The following is a 21,679-nucleotide window of genomic DNA, read 5'->3' as shown; positions in this document are numbered from 1 at the left end:
CAGTGAACCCAGGAGGTGGTTTTCTAAAAAGATCAACAAAATAGATAGACCACTAGCCAGAATAATAAAGAAGAAAAGAGAGAAGAATCAAATAGATGCAATAAAAAAAAAGGAAAAAGGGGATATCACCACCAATCCTACAGAAATACAAACTACCATCAGAAAATAGTATAAACACCTCTATGCAAATAAACCAGAAAATCTAGAAGAAATGGCTAAACTCCTGGACACATACACCCTCCCAAGACTAAACCAAGAAGAAGTTGAATCCCTGAATAGACCAATAATAAGTTCTGAAATTGAGGCAGCAATTAATAGCCTACCAATCAAAAAAAGTCCAGGACCAGACAGATTCACAGCTGAATTCTGCCAGAGGTACAAAGAGGGGCTGTTACCATTCCTTCTGAAAGTATTCCAAACAATAGAAAAAGAGAGATTCCCCACCAATTCTTTTTATGAGGCCAGCATCATCCTGATACCAAAACCTGACAGAGAAACAACAAAAAAGAAAATTTTAGGCCAGTATCCCTGATGAACATCGGTGCAAAAATTCTCAATAAAATACTGGCAAACTGAATCCAGTAGCACATCAAAAATCTTATCCAACACGATCAAGTTGACTTCATCCCTGGGATGCGTGGCTGGTTCAACATGCTCTAATTAATAAATGTAATCCACCACATAAACAGAACCAATGACAAAAACCACATGATTATCTCAATAGATGCAGAAAAGGCCTTTGACAAAATTCAACAATGCTTCATGCTAAAAACTCTCAATAAACTAAGCATTGATGGAATGTATCTCAAAATAATAAGAGCTATTTATGACAAACCCACAGCCAATATCATACTGAATGGACAAAAGCTGGAAGCACTCCCTTTGAAAACCAGCACAAGACAAGGATGCCCTCTCTCACCATTCCTATACCACATAGTATTGGAATTTCTCACCAGGAGAATCAGGCAAGAGAAGGAAATAAAAGGTATTAAATTAGGAAGAGTAAGTCAAATTGTCTCTGCTTGCAAACGACATGATTGTATATTTAGAAAACCCCATTGTCTCAGCCCAAAATCTCCTTAAGCTGATAAGCAACTTCTCAGGATACAAAATCAATGTGCAAAAATCACAAGCATTCCTATACACCAATAACGGACAAACAGACAGCCAAATCATGAGTGAACTCCCATTCACAATTGCTACAAAGGGAATAAAATACCTAGGAATATGGCTAACAAGGGAGGTGAAGGACCTTTTCAAGGAGAACTACAAACCACTGCTCAAGAAAATAAGCGAGGATACAAACAAATGGAAAAACATTCCATGCTTATTGATAGAAAGAATCAATATCATGAAAATGGCTATACTGCCTAAAGTAATTTATAGATTCAATGCTATCCCCACCAAACTACCACTGACTTTTTTCACATAATTGGAAAACAAAACTACTTTAAATTTCATAAGGAATCAAAAAAGAACCTGCATAGCCAAGACAATCCTAGGCAAAAAGAACAAAGCTGGAGGCATCACACTACCTTACTTCAGACTATGCTACAAGGCTACAGTAACCAAAACAGCATGGTACTGGTACCAAAACAGATATCTAGACCAATGGAACAGAACAGAGGCCTGAGAAATAATGCCACACATCTACAACCATCTTATCTTTGACAAACCTGATAAAAACAAACAATAGGGAAAGGATTCCCTATTTAATAATGGTGCTGGGAAAACTGGTTAGCCATATGCAGAAAGCTGAAACTGGAACCCTTCCTTACACCTTATACAAAAATTAACTCAAGATGGCTTAAAGACCTAAAATCATAAAAACCCTAGAAGAAAACCTAGGCAATACCATTTAGGACATAGGCATGGGCAAAGACATCATGACTAAAACACCAAAAGCAATGGCAACAAGAGCCAAAATTGACAAATGGGATCTGATTAAACTAAAGAGCTTCTGCACAGTGAAAGAAACTACCATCAGAGTGAACAGGCAACCTACAGAATGGGACAAAATTTTTGAATCTATCCATCTGACTAAGGGCTAATATCCAGAATCTACAGAGAAACAAATTTACAAGAAAAAAACAACCCCATTAAAAGTGGGTAAAGGATATGAACAGACACTTCTCAAAAGAAGACATGTATGTAGCCAACAAACATGAAAAAAGCTCATCATCACTGGTCATTAGAGAGATGCAAATCAAAACCACAATGAGACACCATCTCACATCAGTTTGAATGGTGATCATTAAAAAGTCAGGAAAAAAACAGATGCTGGAGAGGATGTAGAGAAATAGGAATATTTTTACGCTGTTGGTGGGAGTGTAAATTAGTTCAACCATTGTGGAAGATAGTGTGGCAATTCCTCAAGTATCTAGAACTAGAAATACCATTTGACCCAGCAATCCTGTTACTGGGTATATACCCAAAGTATTATAAATTATTCTAGTATAAAGATACTTGCACACCTATGTTTATTGCGGCACTGTTCACAACAGCAAAAACTTGGAACCAACCCAGATGCCTATCAATGATAGACTGGAAAAAGAAAATGTGGCACATATACACCACGGAATACTATGCAGCCATAAAAAAGGATGAGTTTGTTTCCTTTGAAGGGACATGGATGACCCTAGAAACCTTCATTCTCAGCATAACAACACAAGAACAGAAAACCAAACACCACATGTTCTCACTCATAAGTGGGAGGTGATCAATGAGAACACATGGACACATGGAGGGGAACATCACACACCAGGACCTGTCGGGGTGTGAGGGGCTAGGGGACGGATAGCATTAGGAGAAATAGCTAATGTAGATGATGGGTTAGTGGGTGCAGCAAAGCACCATGGCACGTGTATACCTATGTAACAAACTTGCACATTCTGTACATGTACCCCAGTGCTTAAAGTATAATAATAATTTTAAGGCATTATTTCTTAACATAGAGAAAAGAACAAAGAGATGGAAAGTGTGAGATAAATAATCATATATATGAATCTAAGTGGTTTTGAAATCCTATAAGTAAGATTTCTAGAATAAGAGAGAGAAAAGAGGGAAGAAATTATCAAAGAGCTAATAGAAGAAAAGTTGCTTGTGTTGAAAAGAGACACTGGCCTTCACATTGAAATGTTCACTGTGAATAGAATAAATGTAGATGTATCCTAAAATAGATATATCATCATGACATTTCAAAATACCAAGGATGAAGAAAACGTCCTAGAAGTTTAAATTGTGAGGGAAAAAAAGTCATTTATAAACTAATATTATTTATGCTGTTATCTGATACCTCATCACCAAAATTAAATTCTAGAAGACAAAAAAGAAAACCTCCTAACTTCTAATTAAAATTATTTTCAACCTGGAATTTTATACCCAAACCATGAATCAAATACGTGGGCAAATTATGCCTTCTCTGAAATGCAAGTGTTCTAATCATTTACTCACTAGAGGATTACACTGAGCAATAGGAAGAATAAAAATAAGAAAGAAAGATATATACCAAAGTAAATGATGAAAATAACCCAAAAATCTAGTAAAAACCATCCCTCAGATGGCAGTTTTGCAAGAGTACCTGGTTCCAATTAGATCAGAAAATCAATGAACTTCAGGAAGATGAATGAAGTATATGTTAAGAAACATAGAGCATATTTAAATCATTGGATACAGGTAAGATGAGGAGAAAAGTATGTTTCTTCTTACAATAAAGAAAAAGGAAAGGAAGCACAAGAAAACAAGAAACATAAGAAAAATGGTAAAACTGTGTAAGTTACCCCTGGTACAGATAGGAGGGAAACTAAAATGTGGTGAAACATTTTAATATTAATGTATGAAAACAAAACAACTCATTTGGTTTGGAGTATTCTTCTTTTATAGGAACAGTGATTGCAGTTTTAGTATACTACCTTGCCTTGAGGTGAATCACATTTATATAGCCATAGTACTGTAAGCGTTTTTTATTGTTCATCAACTTTCAGAATCAACCTAGAAATAAAGCACAGAATATTTCAAGATGATTACAGGATAAATAATAAATAAGACTGCATAGTGAATTTGTTCACAGTGAATCTCTGGTATCATGAATCATTCTGATCACATAGGAGGTTATATAAATAAATGTAAGTATTTATTGACAGCGTGAGTACAACCAGATTTAAATACAAAAGAGAGCTCCAAAAGTATAATTGCTCGGAAGTTAAAAATATATACATGTCATAACATTTTTACTAAAAAAAATTTTTTTAAAATAGCAAACTATCTAGAAAACAATGAGAGAAGAATACATCACATCAAAATCTAGGAACCCAGTGAAGTCTGAGCCAGAAGAAAATGTGTGGCTCTCTTTACCCTCATCACGAAAGAGGAGGTGAACAGCAAAACAAAACAACTAAACACATATCTAGAAATTGGAAAAATAACAAAAACAATAAAAAATAAAATAGGAGGTAGAAATTACACAATAAAATCTGAAATAATTAAGAGAAAAAATAGGATAAAGCCAAAACAAATACAAAAGCAAAGCTACTTTTGTAAATTACCAAGGGAGATAAATTCCTCATGAAAATCACAAAGGAGAAAAGACAGAACCAAAACATAAAAGATTAAGAATGAGAGAGGTGTTGTAACCAAAACACAAAGACTAAAATAATTATAAAAGAATGTTATATAAACTCTATGGCCACAGATTTAAAAACAGTAGGATGTGGATAATTCCTGGCAAAATAAAATGACTTAAGGTGACAAGAGAATAACAACAAAAACCAAAGAGAAATAAAAACTGGCTGGGCGCAGTGGCTCACGTCTGTAATCCCAGCTCTTTGGGAGACTGAGGAGGGTGGATCACCTGAGGTCAGGAGTTCAAGACCAGCCTGGCCAAGCTGGCGAAACCCCGTCTCTACTAAAAATACAAAAATTAGCTGGGCATGGTGGCAGGCACTTGTAATCCCAGCTACTTGGGAGGCTGAGGCAGGAGAATCACCTGAACCTGAGAGGCGGAGGTTGCAGTGAGCCGAGATGGTGCCATTGCACTCCAGCCTGAGCAACAGAGCAAGACTCCATCTCAAAAAAGAAAATGAAAAAAAGAAAAAGAAAAATAAATAAAAAGCTATAATAGAGAAATTATATGCTATCTATCTGAAAGTTGAACAAACAACTGCCATTGAAAAAGTCCATAGGAGAAACATTCTTTTTCTTTACTCCCTCCTGAAACCCGAAGAAAATAAGAGCAAAAGAATAAAAAGGGCATAAGCACATAAAGGCAAACAGAATAAATGAGAAGGTAACAAAAGACCAGACATGAAGCTTGGTAAATGAAACTGAGGTGAGTGAGGAGTACCTGACAACATTCCAAAGCAAGCCTGGTGGAGTTGGAAGAAAAGTGGGGAAAGTTAAAAAAATTGGCCTTTCAGAAATAGCAGTCCCCAAACTTTTTGGCACCAAGGATGGTTTCACAGAAGACAATTTTTCTATGGACAAGGGTGGCAGGGGTCGGGGGAGTGGGGGATGGATTTAGGATTAAACTGTTCCACCTCAGATCATCAGGCATTAGATTCTCTAAGAAAGTGGGCAACCTAGATCCCTGGCATGCACAGTTCACAGTCGGGTTTGTGTTCCTATGAGAATCCAATGCTGCTGCTGATCTGACAGGAGGCAGAGCTCAGGCGGTTGTGCTTGCTACTCCACTGCTCACTTCCTGCTGTGTGGCCTGATTTCTAACAGGCCACAGACCTGCAGAAGTTCACAGCCTGGAGATTGGGGATTCCTGAATGCAAAGACTGAAGAACAATTAGATACTCTGCATCAGATGCCTTTCCCTGTCCCCTGCAGCTGGTGACATTCCTCCTTCCCCTCACCAAGAGGAACATAGGAAATTAATCATATCTACCACCGCTATGGATGCAAGCAGAAACTACCCTCCTATACAACAGAGGATAGGTAAACTATTGCAGCATTTTTTAAAATCAATTTCAGGATATATGTTAAAGTATAAAAGAATCTATTATAATTTTAAAATTAACTTTTATTCCTTAAAAGCAAAACAGCCAATATATCACAATTTTTAATCACAGCAGCATGTACAGTGGCTGAAACTGGAAAGTATTTAAACGTATTTGTACATGAAGAAATTGGGAATTATATCCTGCAATATTATACAGCCAGTGCCATTAATGAACTCCAGACATTAACGTTGACTTAGAGAGATTTACAAAGTATTGTCACACCTACAAGTAGAAATATACCCATGAACAAAAATATATTTTCTAAAACAATGAGTTTGAAAATCTATATGCATATGTATTTACATTTAATCTTATAAATGTTTGGATATGATCATGAAGCGTTTGAAGTTGAATTTGAGGAAATAAAAGGCCAAAGTGAGCTGCAGAGAAGTTGTTGGAAGGTGGAGGAAACACAGCTTTGTAAGTACTGAACAGAGATTTTAAGTGTGTCAGGTGCAGGGCTAGGGGTATCATTCCTAACATTCTGTCCAGATAGAAGACTAAGGAGAAAAGAAGCAAGGCTTAGTGTGCAGGAGATGGCCGGAGGCTGGGGCAAGGCTTCTCCTACAGGCATCAATGTCCTGGGAGAGATGGCAAAATGAAGCATTTAAAAGCCTTCGGCAAAAGATTCCAGCAAGACAGCTTAGTTGTCCTATGGGAGTTTTGTGGGGACATGAATGATTCAGTTGCATAAACCTTAGACTCTAGATGAGGAACAGTGATGGCAATTTCCAAACTTTGCTGGTTTGTGGGGCGAACACTATTAATAGGCTGAGCAGCTGTTTTGCCACTGGTTCTGGAAGAAAAAAAGCTAGCTGAAAAGCACTTGGTATAGTTTGATCTAAAAGTCAACAGAGTGGACAAATAAAATAAACAAATTTTATTCTCACACTAGCATTTGATTACTCTTGTCAGACCAATTTTTAAAGTTTTTTTACATCATCTTCCAAATATGACAATTTCCATTGTGATTATTTTAAAAAACCTTTATGAAAATGTTTTTGTGACTTATGTTGTTACTTGATGCAATTAATAGGCATTCATTTATATTTTAAAAAGAAATTTTCTATAAATGTTTTCATTAGTGTTCTAAAGAATCAATTTAGTCTACAAAAGCAGTGACTCATAATTTATGCCTGATTTTATTTGTCAGTACAGTTGACAACTGAATAGCTTTTAAAAAGTAATTGATGTTAGTGCTTTAGGAATTGAAATACTGCAGACAGATCACGTGAGAGAAACTGATGTGGCTTTTGCCTTTCATTAGAATCCATAAATGGAAGAAAGCAGAGTATAAGGATGGTACATACTCCGGCATACAATATATTTAATAATATCAAGGTCTTTTGAAAAATAATAGCAGTCTTTTAAACAGAATTAACTTTTGAACGTAGTATCACATTTTAAATTCACAAAACAAAAGTATCCATTCAGAATAATTGTGAAACTTTAGGTATCCACATTAGTAGTTACTATATAGGTAATTTCAATTTTCCAGTGTTAGTAAGTTTTGGTATAAAATAATACATAAGTATTGTTTTAAGCTTTGTTACTTCGCGAAAACTAAGGCAATTTCAGGTTAGTGTTTGAATTGAGTTGTTTCTAACAGTTTTATTTTTCTAAGCTTTATCAAGGTATAATTAATATAAAAACCTGTACATATTTAATGTATACAATTTGATGAGTTTGAACATACATATAAACTCATGAAACCATTACTGAAATGAAGGTGATAAACATATCCATCACCTCCAAAATTTTCTCAATGTCCATCTCACTTTTTTGAGGGTTGGTTTGGTTTCTTTTCTTTTTTTTATTTTGTGATAAGAACACAGTATTTCTACCAACTTTAAAACATTTTAATATAATAAATCTATTTTTATTTCAAACTTACAGAGGTATGAAAATAAACTATGTTAATTCAAGTTTCATTTGTAATATAAAATTATATTTATTTACTCAGATATTTGGAATAAAAATACTTTCTCCCACAATACTGTTTTAAAAATATCTGCATATAGGACACATAAGAGTGCAGTGATTAAGATGTGGATACTGGACTCAGAATGCCTAGTATAAATTCTGACTTTGTCCCTTACCTAGCAGCTATGTGATAGTGACTTAACATCTCCAAGCTTTTAAATTTTCTCATCGCCAAAGTGGAGATAACAGTTGTAAGAATTTAATTCCTGAGACAAACTTAGTAAAATGCCCTGCAAATAGGAAATACCAAATGAACATTAGTTGTTACTGGAAAAAGAGTGCCATGCCCATGTGTAGAGGGCCCCTTATGAGCATGCTATGACCTGGCATAGCTTTAAACCCTCTCTGCTTCCAAACATCTCATATATGCAATAAAAGACAACATGGTGTAGTGAACAATGCATTGGATTTTATATTATAAAATTCAGATTATGATAGAATCTTTTACAGTCTGGGCACATGGCTCAAGCCTATAATTCTAGCACATTGGGATGCTGAGGTGGGAGGATTACTTGAGGCCACGAGTTCGAGACCAACCCGGCCAACAAACCAAGACCTCTGTCTCAAACAAAAACAAAAACAAACACAAACAAACAAAAAACTATCTCTACAAATTATATGAATTTGAAAAATCTATTTAAAACCTTAGTTTTTCAACAATAAAATTATAAAAATGTCTACATAGACTATTTTATATGTTGTTCTTTTTCCTTCCTCTTCTCCATTTTTACAATGTTATTGAAAAGATCAAAGAAGATTATACATGTGAACCACAAAGAATTAATTTTTTTTAATTTTTATTTTTTAGACAGAGTCTCGCTCTGTTGCCAGGCTGGAGTGCAGTGGCGCAATCTTGGCTCACTGCAATCTCCACCTCCCAGGTTAAAGCGATTCTCCTGTCTCAGCCTCCTAAGTGGCTGGGACTACAGGCATGCGCCACCACGCCCAGCTAATTTTTGTATTTTTAGTAGACATGGGGTTTCACTATATTGGCCAGGATGGTCTCGATCTCCTGACCTTGTGATCCGCCTGTCTTGGCCTCCCAAAATGCTGGGATTACAGGCGTGAGCCACCCACAAGGAATTTTACCATTAAGAAGATTCAATATAGTGGTCACTGACATGGCTCCCAATTGGATTCATATCTTTGTATTGGGGCATTACTTCTCAAATTGAGACATAATAGCTATAAAACTTGCAGGCAGATTTTGCTCCTTTTCCTTCCTTGCATCATTCTGTAACGCTTTGGTCCTAGCTCATAAATACTTTATTTTACCATTTTACATCTCTATTTGGATTTGTTACTCACTTATTAGACTTAGCTCAGTAAAGTTTATATGAACTCAGTGAACAGTTATAGAGTGACTACTGTTAATGTATCCAACCAGTCAAAAGATGGTGATATAATGATGAATGTGATGCAGCTATGTCCTTATAGTCTTGGCTTGATATTTTTAATACAATGAGGCAAATACAATAGTTACCTATCCACTAAGAGACCCAGAAGAGGAGAAATTAGTAAAGCTTCCAGCAGGAAGGGATGTTAAAAAGGCACAAAAAAGTGATCTCTGAATGAGGCTTGAACTTAATCTTGAAGGATGAGTGAAAATACAGAGGTGAAGAGCCTGAGCAATGTAATTTTCCTTGAGCATAACCTGCAGCCTAAGGAGAGAGAAGTGATAAGGCTGAAGGTATAGATGGGAACATGTACCTTATGTCTATATGTAACTAACCCTCATAACTTATGTAATGTTAGGCCCATCATAAGAATTCAATAAATATTGATGGGCAAATAGAATAAGTAAAGTATCATTCAGAACACAGTATAGATAAATCTTTCCCAAAGAAAAGAATAATGGTAATAAATTGTGAGAAGCCACAAGACTATAGCTTGCCATTAAATTTCTAGGGAATCAGATAGCTAAAGAAGTAGCAGTAGAACCCCAAATGTAGACTCAAATAATGTTTGTCTCACAGTAAAATTGCTTAACAAATAGCTATGACCAGACAGTAAACTAACATTTCTGGATGCTGATTTGACAGTGGATTCAAGTGTCCAGCATAGGAAGAATAAGCATGAGAGAACTGTAAGAGAATATGAAAGAATATTATTTTGCCATTGACTCCATGTTTGTTTGAAGCTGATGGTGGAGCCCAGGGAACATTACCATTGGACAGACAACCCACCACAAGGTACTTATTTCTAAGGAGAAGAGTGAATAAGATAAAATGAATTGACCTATTGCCTCTTGAAGCCTCCATAGACTTGCCTGTATTTGTCTATTTCACACCTAGTTCCCATGAAAATGAGAATAAAAACCATTTCAGGAATGTCTCCTTGAAAATATAAGTACATTTAATTCTCTGACTACCCATTTGTAGCATCTAAATAAACAATGTGGACAAAGGCAAAAAAAGAGAGGACAAAATGTAGTAAACACCGCACACCCCATATATGCCAAGTCAATATTTTATATGAACGAATAAAAATGGATGACATTTCAGCTTGTTTTAGCAACTTTTTTCTTTTAATCCCAAAGCACTTCCTTCTTAATTAAAATTTTATCTCCTAATGAAGTTGTTTAACCTGGTTAGCTGATCAAAAGGAATTAAAATTTCTTCAATGACTAACGACAGCAATCTCCTGAAATATGCAGTTAGGACCCATTCAGTCAGAATGAACTAAATATATGAAAGTGAGAAAATTTAATTTTGTGTTTTGAAGAGTCAAAAAAATACAAATGTGATAGTATCTTACTATAAAACCCATGAATATTTTAAAAGTAGTTTTCAAGTGGATTGAATCATCAAAGATAATGCATTTTAATAGAAGTTAAATACAGAATAACTTTTATCTAGAATTTCCCTAATGCTTACTTTTTCTCCCTCTCCAGAAAAGGTAAAAAGCTTGGGGAAAAGGAAATCTCAAATTGTTATTGAGAGGTGACAGTGTGCTGGCAGTCCTCACTTGCTCTGGGCACCTCCTCTGCCTGGGCTCCCACTTTGGCGGCACTTGAGGAGCCCTTCAGCCCACCGCTGCACTGTGGGAGCCCCTTTGTGGGCTGGCCAAGGCGGGAGCCGGCTCCCTCGGCTTGCGGGGAGGTGTGGAGGGAGAGGCGCCAGCGGGAACCGCGGCTGCGCGCGGCGCTTGCGGGCCAGCTGGAGTTCCGGGTGGGCATGGGCTTGGCGGGCCCCTCACTCAGAGCAGACGGCCGGCCCTGCCGGCCCCGGCGCAATGAGGGGCTTGGCACCCGGGCCAGCGGCTGCAGAGGGTGTACTGGGTCCCCCAGCAGTGCCAGCCCGCCATGCCTGAGCCTCCCACCCCCTCCATGGGCTCCTGTGCGGCCCCAGCTTCCGCGACGAGCGCCGCCCCCTGCCGCTTCCGCGACGAGCCCCGCCCCCTGCTCCACGGCGCCCAGTCCCATCAACCACCCAAGGGCTGAGGAGTGCGCGCGCACGGCACGGGACTGGCAGGCAGCTCCACCTGCAGCCCCGGTGCAGGATCCACTGAGTGAAGCCAGCTGGGCTCCTGAGTCTGATGGAGATGTGGAGAACCTTTATGTCTAGCTCAGGGATTGTAAACACACCAATCAGCACCCTGTGTCTAGCTCGAGGTTTGTGAGTGCACCAATCCACACTCTGTGTCTGGCTGCTCTGGTGGGGCCTTGGAGAACCTTTGTGTCCATACTCTGTCTCTAACTGATCTGATGGGGACGTGGAGAACCTTTATGTGTAGCTTAGGGATGGTAAATGCACCAATCAGTGCCCTGTCAAAACAGACCACTTGGCTCTACCAATCAGCAGGACGTGGGTGGGGCCAGATAAAAGAATAAAAGCAGGCTGCCCGAGCCGGCAGCGGCAACCAGCTGGGGTCCTCTTCTACAATGTGGGAGCTTTGTTCTTTCGCTCTTTGCAGTAAGTGTTGCTACTGCTCACTCTTTGGGTCCACACTGTTTTTATGAGCTGTAACACTCACCGCGAAGGTCTGCAGCTTCACTCCTGAAGCCAGCGAGACCACGAGCGCACTGGGAGAAACGAACAATTGCAGACGCGCCGCCTTAAGAACTGTAACACTCACCGCAAAGGTCTGCAGCTTCACTCCTGAGCCAGCGAGACCATGCACCCACCAGGAGGAAGAAACTCCGAAAACATCCGAACATCAGAAGGAACAAACTCCGGACACGCCGCCTTAAGAGCTGTAACACTCACCGCGAGGGTCGGCGGCTTCATGCTTGAAGTCAGTGAGACCAAGAACCCACCAATTCCGGACACGTTACCCGGAAGAAAATGTTTACAACATCCAAAGTAAGATTTGAGTTGATGGCTTTTTCTTTAAAAATAAAAACACCATATCCTGATTTTATATTAATGATAATAACCCATTCTCTATCAGATAGGTTGCATGAGTTTTTCCCAAGTGCAGCTGACCTTTCATTTTTTCTATCGTTTTCTGGTGTGAGATTTTTATTGTTTATGAAGCAAATCTCTTTTATGTCCCCAATGAATGAGAATATCTCCACTGTTTCACTACAATGGTTAAGTCTTCCTATACCGGGTCCTCCATTTACAATTTGTGTAAAGATTTATTTAAAATAGGGACAATAAGTTATTTTATAGTGTTGTTGAAATGATTGAGTTAAATGCCCAATAGATAGTAGGCACTATTAAAATTACTCCTAAATAGTAGGCCGGGCGCAATGGCTCACTCTTGTAATCCCAGCACTTTGGGAGGCCGAGGCGGGCGGATCACGAGGTCAGGAGATCAAGACCACAGTGAAACCCCGTCTCTACTAAAAAAATACAAAAAATTAGCTGGGCGCAGTGGCGGGTGCCTGTAGTCCCAGCTACTCGGGAGGCTGAGGCAGGAGAATAGCGTGAACCCAGGAGGCGGAGTTTGCAGTGAGCCGAGATCACACGACTGCACGCCAGCCTGGGCGACAGAGCGAGACTCCGTCTCAAAAAAAAAAGAAAAAAAAGTTAAAATTACTCCTAAATATGAGTTGATCATTGGTGTAAGCTTTTCTTTATATTAAGAATATATTCTTTAATACATACTTCTTCAAAAGCATTTCAAAAATAAGAAGTAGCTGTTGAATGGTATTGAATACCTGTTTAAACAAAACCTATTGATTTTGAAAAATTAAAAATAAGTTGCTGAATTTCATTTAATGTATTTAAGATGTATGAATCTTTATGCAAATCAAATTGTCTTTATTATTTTTTTCTGCTTCCTTTATTGATTTTAGTTTAGAGTTATCCTAGATATATCAAATTAGTTGAGTAGCTCTTTATCATTTTTCTTGCCAGGAATAAATTATGCTAACATCAGAAATACCTATTCTTAAAAGTACTGAAAGCCCGTTTTCACAAAATTGTATGGCTCAGAACCTTTTGAGCAATGATAATTATTTAATACTTCCCCCCAAATTATCTTACATAAATAGTCTGCTTAATTACTAGATATATTTCTGCATCAATTATGGTAATATTTAAAATTTCTACAAAAACACCTATTTCATCGAGGTGTATTAGCTTAGGTTTGTAAATAGTGTTCTTTTAAATTACAACAACCAATTATTATTAATTATTGCGTTTTCTTTTTTTATTTTTCACTTTTTTTTTTAAATATAAGGTAAGGTCTGGCTCTATTGCCCAGGCTGGAGTGTCGTGGCATGATCTTGGCTCACTGCAACCTTCACCTCCTGGGCTCAAGAGATCCTCTCATCTCAGCCTCCCAAGTAGCTGGGACTACAGGCACATGCCACCACACCTGGCTAATATTTGTGTTTTTTTGTTTTTTGTTTGTTTGTGGAGATGGGGTTTCACCATGTTGGCCAGGCTGGTCTCGAACTCCTGAGTTCAAGCCATCTGCTTGCCTCAGCCTCCCAAAATGCTGGGATTACAGGCATGAACCACTGTGCCTGGCTTTTTTCTCACTTTTTATAATTAGAATTATCTATTTTAGTTTTTCCAGTATTCTTGTTTCATAGAGTTAGTAGTTCCAATATTTTCCTGATTTCTAGTTTTATTTTGTTACAATCTTAATTTGTTTTCAAATTATTTTCTTAATCTTTTAAAAGTTTTAACAATAATGTCTTCATGAATATTTATGAAATTAATTTATTGCTTTGTTAAATAGGAAAATCATTGAGACCTATTTTTCTCTATCTCCATATGGTATTTTATTTGGTTTCTGTGTTTGATCTATTTGGAATTTGTTTTTATATCAAGTGTGAAATAAGTATCTAACTTTTTTTTTTTTTCAGTAAGTGTACTTAGGGATTCCAATGCTCTCTATTTAATCAATCATTCTTTCTTCACTGACTTGAAATACCACCTTTATGGTAAAATAATGACAGTGATAGTTGTATAGATATTTGTGTTTGTTTATGGGTTTTTGAGTTTATTCAATTGATATATCTGATGCCTGTACCACACTTGTAGTATTTGCGACTTAATTGTTAATTCCAGTATCTGGAGTTAACCTTGACATTCTTACACATTTCCTTTTTTCTTTATACTGCTTATCCTAGTATCAGTCAACAAATTGTCTCCTCTACACTCTTGAATAACTTTCTTCTCTTGACTTTCATTATTCCACATTCTCTTGGTTTTACTTCTATTCCTCTATTCAATCCTTTTTAGTCATCTGCAGATGTATTCCTCTTATATCTAATCTCTAAATGCAATTTATATAATGGACATATATGAAATAAATGGAATTTATTACTTTTTCTGATTACAATAGTAATAAAAAGTTATTCACAATTTCAACACCTCAGAAATACCTAATTCAGATTTCCAATTTTGGGTGTAAAGAGCTAACTTGTATCAGACCAAAATTTCCACAACAAACAACTGAAAAAAATTATAAATTAAAAAATAAAAACTGTTTATAAATGTTAGGTAACTACCAGGCAATCAGACCCTGAGAGACCAAGATCTCTGAGAAAACAAAAATGCACTAAGGTTAGCCTAACATTCAGTGTCACCATATTCCTTGAAATATTTGTTGTTTCTAAGTTGCAACTGAGAGTCAGAAGTCAAGCAGAAAGCAGTGGCCAAAAATCTTAGAAACCTAGCAGAATTTTCAGCACTATTATGATATGATGGAGACAAAATTCAGTTCAGGACTTTCCGAAGATAAGGGCCCTAGACATTCAGTTGGGATCCCTGAAGGGTTATATACTAGGAATAAGGACAAACAGAAAATAGGTTATTCCTCACAAAAGTTGAAAACCAGTTTTTCAACAACTCAGTCTACACTGGAGTAAGGTAATCTACTCCCAAGTCAGGCTGACAGCCAGACACAAATGTAAGTCTTCTCTGGAGGAGGACAACATCACCAAGGACCTCATATTAGCCTAAATATATGTGTACACATTATCTGGCACTAAAAACAAAAGGAAATCCCCATAGAACAAGATACACTTAAATAATTGAAGGCAAGAGAAAAATATAGGCAGTATAAATAGAACTACAGATGATTCATATAATGGACTTATTAAACTTAGACTTTCAAATAATGCCGATTCATATAAGTTTTAAAATAGATGACAAAATGGATCACTTTAGTAGAAAACTGAAATCTGTACAGTGAGCATGATGAAAATTCTAGAATGGACAAATAAAAGAATTAAAATTAAGAAATCAATAGATTGGTTTAATGGCAAACTAAAGACAGCTGAAGAGAATGTTAGTGAACTGGAAGAAAGGTCGGTTGAAATTATCTGGACTGAAGCAGGGAAATGACATAAGATACTCAGAGAAAAACTCAAAAGATGTATATAAATGATGAAAAGTTCTCAGATACTTGTATTATGAGTCTCAAGGAGAGAAAAGAATAAGGAGTTAATGTTAGAAGAGATATTGGCTGAATATTTTAAAAATTAAAGATTAATCAGTAAGAGATCCAAGAATTGCTGTGAACCCTAAAGATAAATACAAAGGAAAACAGATTAATACACCTCAAAGAGAATATCATAAATTGTCAAAAGGAAGCAGACACACTGCTTTAAAATAGAAAAATAATAGGTTCAACTTATTTGAGAGAAGAACATTGTAAGGAAAACTAAAATCAGTGTTAAAGTGTTGAAAGAGACTGCTAACCAATAACACTATTCTTCAAAGTGAAGATGAAGTGAAGACATTTTTGAAGGAGCAACAACTGAGAAAATTCTTTCCCAGTAGAGTCACACAAAACTGTAACTAAAGTGAGTTCTGTAAGCCTGGGAATATGCTGCCAGATAAAATCATAGAAGTATAGAATGAAACCAAATAAGTACAAAAACAATATGAATGTGGATAAATTTAAGTGAGTATTAACTAATACTCTAATAATATTTATGGGCTTAAAAATAAATGTAGAATTAAAATACATGACAACAACAGCACAAGAGATGGAAGAGAGTTCAATGGACTTAAAGTGATGGCAGACCTTTAATTTGTTTGAAAAATGGTAAAAGTAACATTAGCTTTTAATAAGCCAACAATCCATGTTATAATCAATATGATAACTATCAATGTATAATTACCAACCCAATGGGAGATGGAAAAAAATACTTGATTAATTCAGAAAAAGCCAAGATAGTGAAGAAAAAGGAACATAGAATAGGTAGAATAAGTAGAAGACAAGTTAATTTTTTTATTTTCAAATAGATCAAAATTTACCTAGAATAAAAAATTAAAATCAAATACTTTAACTATAAAATTAAAATCAAATACTTTCACATAGATTTCAGGCTAGGTGGAAACAAAGAATCCAAGTCTACGCTTTTCACAAGAGACACACTATAAACAGGATGCAGAAATGTTTTCAAGGAATGAAAAACAATAGTATGCAATTATTAACCAAATGAAGTATATTTAATTATCATTATATCCAGAAAATTAGACTTTAAGAAGTTTTACTAGAAACAATGGAAGATATTTTATAATGATAAAAATAGATAACACACTAGGAAGATACGAGTTCTAATTTGTAGCACCAAATAACATGGTCTCAAACTACATGAAACAAGTGTCAATTGAACTAAAAGAGAAAAAACTACAAGCATGATGTTTTTAAAACCATTTTCTTTAGTATAATTATCATATTTATTTTCTACTTTCAGCAGTTACCAACTCATAGCCAATAAAATTTAATATATGTTTCTCTCTCACTTGTGATTTCCTTCTGAAGCAAATCCTAGATAGGATGTCATTTAATCTCAAAACATTTCCTTATATAGCCCTGAAAGAAAAAAGCCTCTTAATAACATGGCCATACTATCTTCCACACAGTTTGTAAATATATTTTTTGACTGATTTATTCTTTAAAGAATTGTTAAACTCCAAGTTATTTTTAAAATATAAGCTTTTATTATTCACTTCAAGTGTTAATATTTTATTAAAGATGGTTTGTGACATTAATATTTTTCCAGATAGAATATCAAGTGTGCCATGTAATGGTAGGTCAATAATGCATCATTTGAAAACTAGAGACGTTTGGGATATAAAGAAGCATAACGAAGAAACTGAAGAACCATAAAATAAATAGTTTATAAATAAATTGGAGGACATACATGGTGACAACAAGCATAGGTAAAAGTGAAATTGTCCACTAGATTTCTGCTTTCTGGTGTCCTTTCAGGATGGGGGATAGTTAAAAATGTTAAAAGAACTACATTATTCCAACACATATCAAAGCATGCATTAGTGTTACAGATATGATAAAGAAAAGAGAAGAACTCAGTGCGGTCTTAAGGAAAGGGGTTTGCAGAACTGAACAAGAACGTGTGCACACCTTGAGAAATTCCACACCCTTGCCTTGTAAAGCCAAGTGGTAAATAAAACTGATTTGACACTGTTAAGGTCTTTTCATCTCTACGTTATTCCATGGGCCTCAAGGAAGCCTATATTTGATTAGGGTATCCTCTATTGCAGGTAGTCAGAGAAAATATTTTACTTCTTGGAAATTCTTTCAGTCTGTAGTAGACCATTTTTTGTTTGGAAATAGTTCCATGGAATCTCAACAAAAAGGGCATATCCTATGTTTCTATTATCCAAACTTATTTCTGTTTATTGGGTTTTTTTCATGTGCATAGGTTCTATGCCATGTTTATTAGGTTTTATTCAGCAATTTTATTTATAAGTCCTCTCTCTCCGTATTCTTTTCTACTCAAATAGTCAGGCACCGGTATTAGTGTGTTCAGTATCCCAATATCATTGTGTTTCTCTAAATTCCTGCTTGTGTTTTCAAACTTTTATAATCTAGACAGCTTGATGATAAAGTATTTGCCAATAACAAATAACAATGATATATTTTTATCAGCAGATTGTGAATTTTGTTAGCATAAAATTACATTGTTTCATTGTGATCAAAGATTTTGATAATATTTTCACTTCTCTCTTTTTCCTTATGATTGCTTGATGCACACACACACACACGTACACACAAATGCTACTATCTGTAAAATATTTTAATTTTTTAATTATTTGTTTGTTTTTTTTTTTTGTTTTGAGACAAGATCCCTATGTTGCCCAAACTGGTGTCTAACTCCAGGGCTCAAATGATCCTCCTGCCTCAACCTCCCAAGCAGCTGAGACTACAGGCATGTGCCACTGAGCTGGGCTAACATTTTTATTTAAAATAAATAGGATTGGCAAGTATTAGAATAGTCCTTCAGATCACTGATGCAGTGACAATAATCATCGGCAGCTTCTTGTAGTATCCATTTTCATTTAGTCGCACTTCACTACCTCCAAATATGAAATATCCACTTTGTCTTGCATCTTGTTTTTGACTTTATAAATTTATCTTTAATGTATTCCATATCAACACATAGAGATAGCGATATGCCCCATTCTTTTTCATTACTACAAACTATGTCATTGTGTGGGTGAACCATAATTTATTTAATCATTTATGGACATCTATAAAACCAAGTCTTTTGTTACTAGACAAGGCTTCAATAAATAGCTTGCATATATGCCATTTGGAAATTTTGATAGTATAATCTAGAGGCATTTCTTGATGTTGAACTACTACATAAGAGTGTGTACACTTCTAATTTTCATAGACACTGTCAAATTGTTCTTAAAAAAGTTTATGTTAATTTACACTCCTACTGGCAATGTCTGAGGATGACTTTTATCACATACCCTCTCCAATGGTGTGAATTTTCTAATTTTCTTCATTTCCTAAAATAATTAAATATCCCCATTTTTATTTTGCATACCCTTACTTTAAAAATATTTAAACACCTTATATTTTTATTGTCTGAGAACTGTCCTTTGCTTTTTTATTGCTGGTGTTTTCTTTTTCTTATTGATTTGACATGCCTCTGTAGATGAAAGAAATTAGCCATTTGTAACGTGTTGCATTTTTTCCTACTTTTTGTCCTTGGGCTTTCTGTTTTTATGCAGATATTTTAATTTTAATGCAGTCAAATTCATCAATCTTTCCGCTTTTTCCTCCTTTTTTCTGGATTTTATTTCTTTTAAAGGCATTCCCAGTTCAAATATTACTGGAGAAAAAACCTTCCCATATTTCATTCTAGAACTTTAATGATTTTACTAAATCATTGATATTTCAAACTTAACTGGATAAAAGGAATTTGATAAAAGGTATGTGGTAGTGGTTACTTTAATATCTTATATTGAAGAATCCATCCTTTCTCCACATTTATCACATATAAATTTTATAAGTACAGTTTTAATTGCTGTGCATTTATAATGCCCGATGGGATTAGTATTTTTCTGTTTCCTTTTTTAAAATTGGCTAGCTATTCCACTGACCTGTTTTACTCCACATAAACTTTAGAATTCTCTTGTCTAGCTTCAAAATATAGAGAACTGCAATATTTATAGTATTGGTTCCTCTTATCCAAGAATATGATAAATATTGGCATTTATTCAAAAATTTTTGATGTCTCTCAATAGCAGTTAAAGTTTCTATTATACATAGTGAACATTTTTCTTACTTTTGGTGTCTCATAGAGGTTTCTTTTGTAAGTTTAACTTTTATTTCCATTATATTTTCTAATTGGCTAGAAAGGCAATAATCTTTTTTATATCTAGAAAACTAAATTATCTTATGTCTAATAGCTAAACAACTCAATCTCTTGAATATTCTAAGTATATAATAATAGGATCTGCAATTAATGATAATATTGCATTATCCTTTTAAAGTTTATGCCACTTCTTTTCCTTGCTATTTACCTTGGTTAGAGCTGCCTAATTAATAAGAGCACCAATCATGAGCATTTTTCTTATTTCTAGTTTTGATATTAATGTTTATATTGGAGCAACAATCAGCCTGATGTTAACTTTTAGGCTGATATGTAAATACACACACACACACACACACACACACACACACACACACACACAGAGATACTTTTCATGTATGCTTGAAAATAAAGATTAGAAATAGACCTTACTTGGAAATGTTTTCCTAGTCGCATTTTCATAGGCAATTTTCATTTATTTTTATTTTGTTTTATTTTATTTTTTAAAGTCCATTTTATTTAGGCCTTCTTTTATTTCCTACAGAAATATTTTCCAGTTATTTTTTCTAGTTTTTTGTATATATAAATCTTTCATCTCTTTGGTTAAATTTATTTCTAGATATCGTACTCTTTTGGATGCTATTGTAAATGGAATTTTCTTTTTTTTTTTTTTTTTTTTACTATTGTTATACTTTAAGTTTTAAGGTACATGTGCACAATGTGCAGGTTTGTTACATATGTATCCATGTGCCATGTTGGTGTGCTGCGCCCATTAACTCATCATTTAGCATTAGGTATATCTCCTAATGCTGTCCCTCCCCCCTCCCCCCACCCCACAACAGTCACTGGAGTGTGATGTTCCCCTTCCTGTGTCCATGTGTTCTCATTGTTCAATTCCCACCTATGAGCGAGAACATGCAGTGTTTGGTTTTTTGTCCTTGCGATAGTTTACTGAGAATGATGGTTTCCAGTTTCATCCATGTCCCTACAAAGGACATGAACTCATCATTTTTTATGGCTGCATAGTATTCCATGGTGTATATGTGCCACATTTTCTTAATCCAGTCTATCATTGTTGGACATTTGGGTTGGTTCCAAGTCTTTGCTATTGTGAATAGTGCCACAATAAACATATGTGTGCATGTGTCTTTATAGCAGCATGATTTATAGTCCTTTGGGTATATACCCAGTAATGGGATGGCTGGGTCAAATGGTATTTCTAGTTCTAGATCCCTGAGGAATCACCACACTGACTTCCACTATAGTTGAACTAGTTTACAGTCCCACCAACAGTGTAAAAGTGTTCCTGTTTCTCCACATCCTCTCCAGCACCTGTTGTTTCCTGACTTTTTAACGATCACCATTCTAACTGGTGTGAGATGGTATCTCATTGTGGTTTTGATTTGCATTTCTCTGATGGCCAGTGATGATGAGCATTTTTTCATGTGTTTTTTTGGCTGCATAAATGTCTTCTTTTGAGAAGTGTCTGTTCATGTCCTTTGCCCACTTGTTGATGGGGTTGTTTGTTTTTTCCTTCTAAATTTGTTTGAGTTCATTGTAGATTCTGGATATTAGTCCTTTGTCAGATGAGTAGGTTGCGAAAATTTTCTCCCATTTTGTAGGTTGCTTGTTCACTCTGATGGTAGTTTCTTTTGCTGTGCAGAAGCTCTTGAGTTTAATTAGATCCGATTTGTCAATTTTG

Source organism: Symphalangus syndactylus, chromosome 12 (genome assembly GCF_028878055.3).
Source record: "Symphalangus syndactylus isolate Jambi chromosome 12, NHGRI_mSymSyn1-v2.1_pri, whole genome shotgun sequence".
Taxonomy (NCBI): Eukaryota; Metazoa; Chordata; class Mammalia; order Primates; family Hylobatidae; genus Symphalangus; species Symphalangus syndactylus.
Note: the sequence above shows the minus strand (reverse complement) of the source record.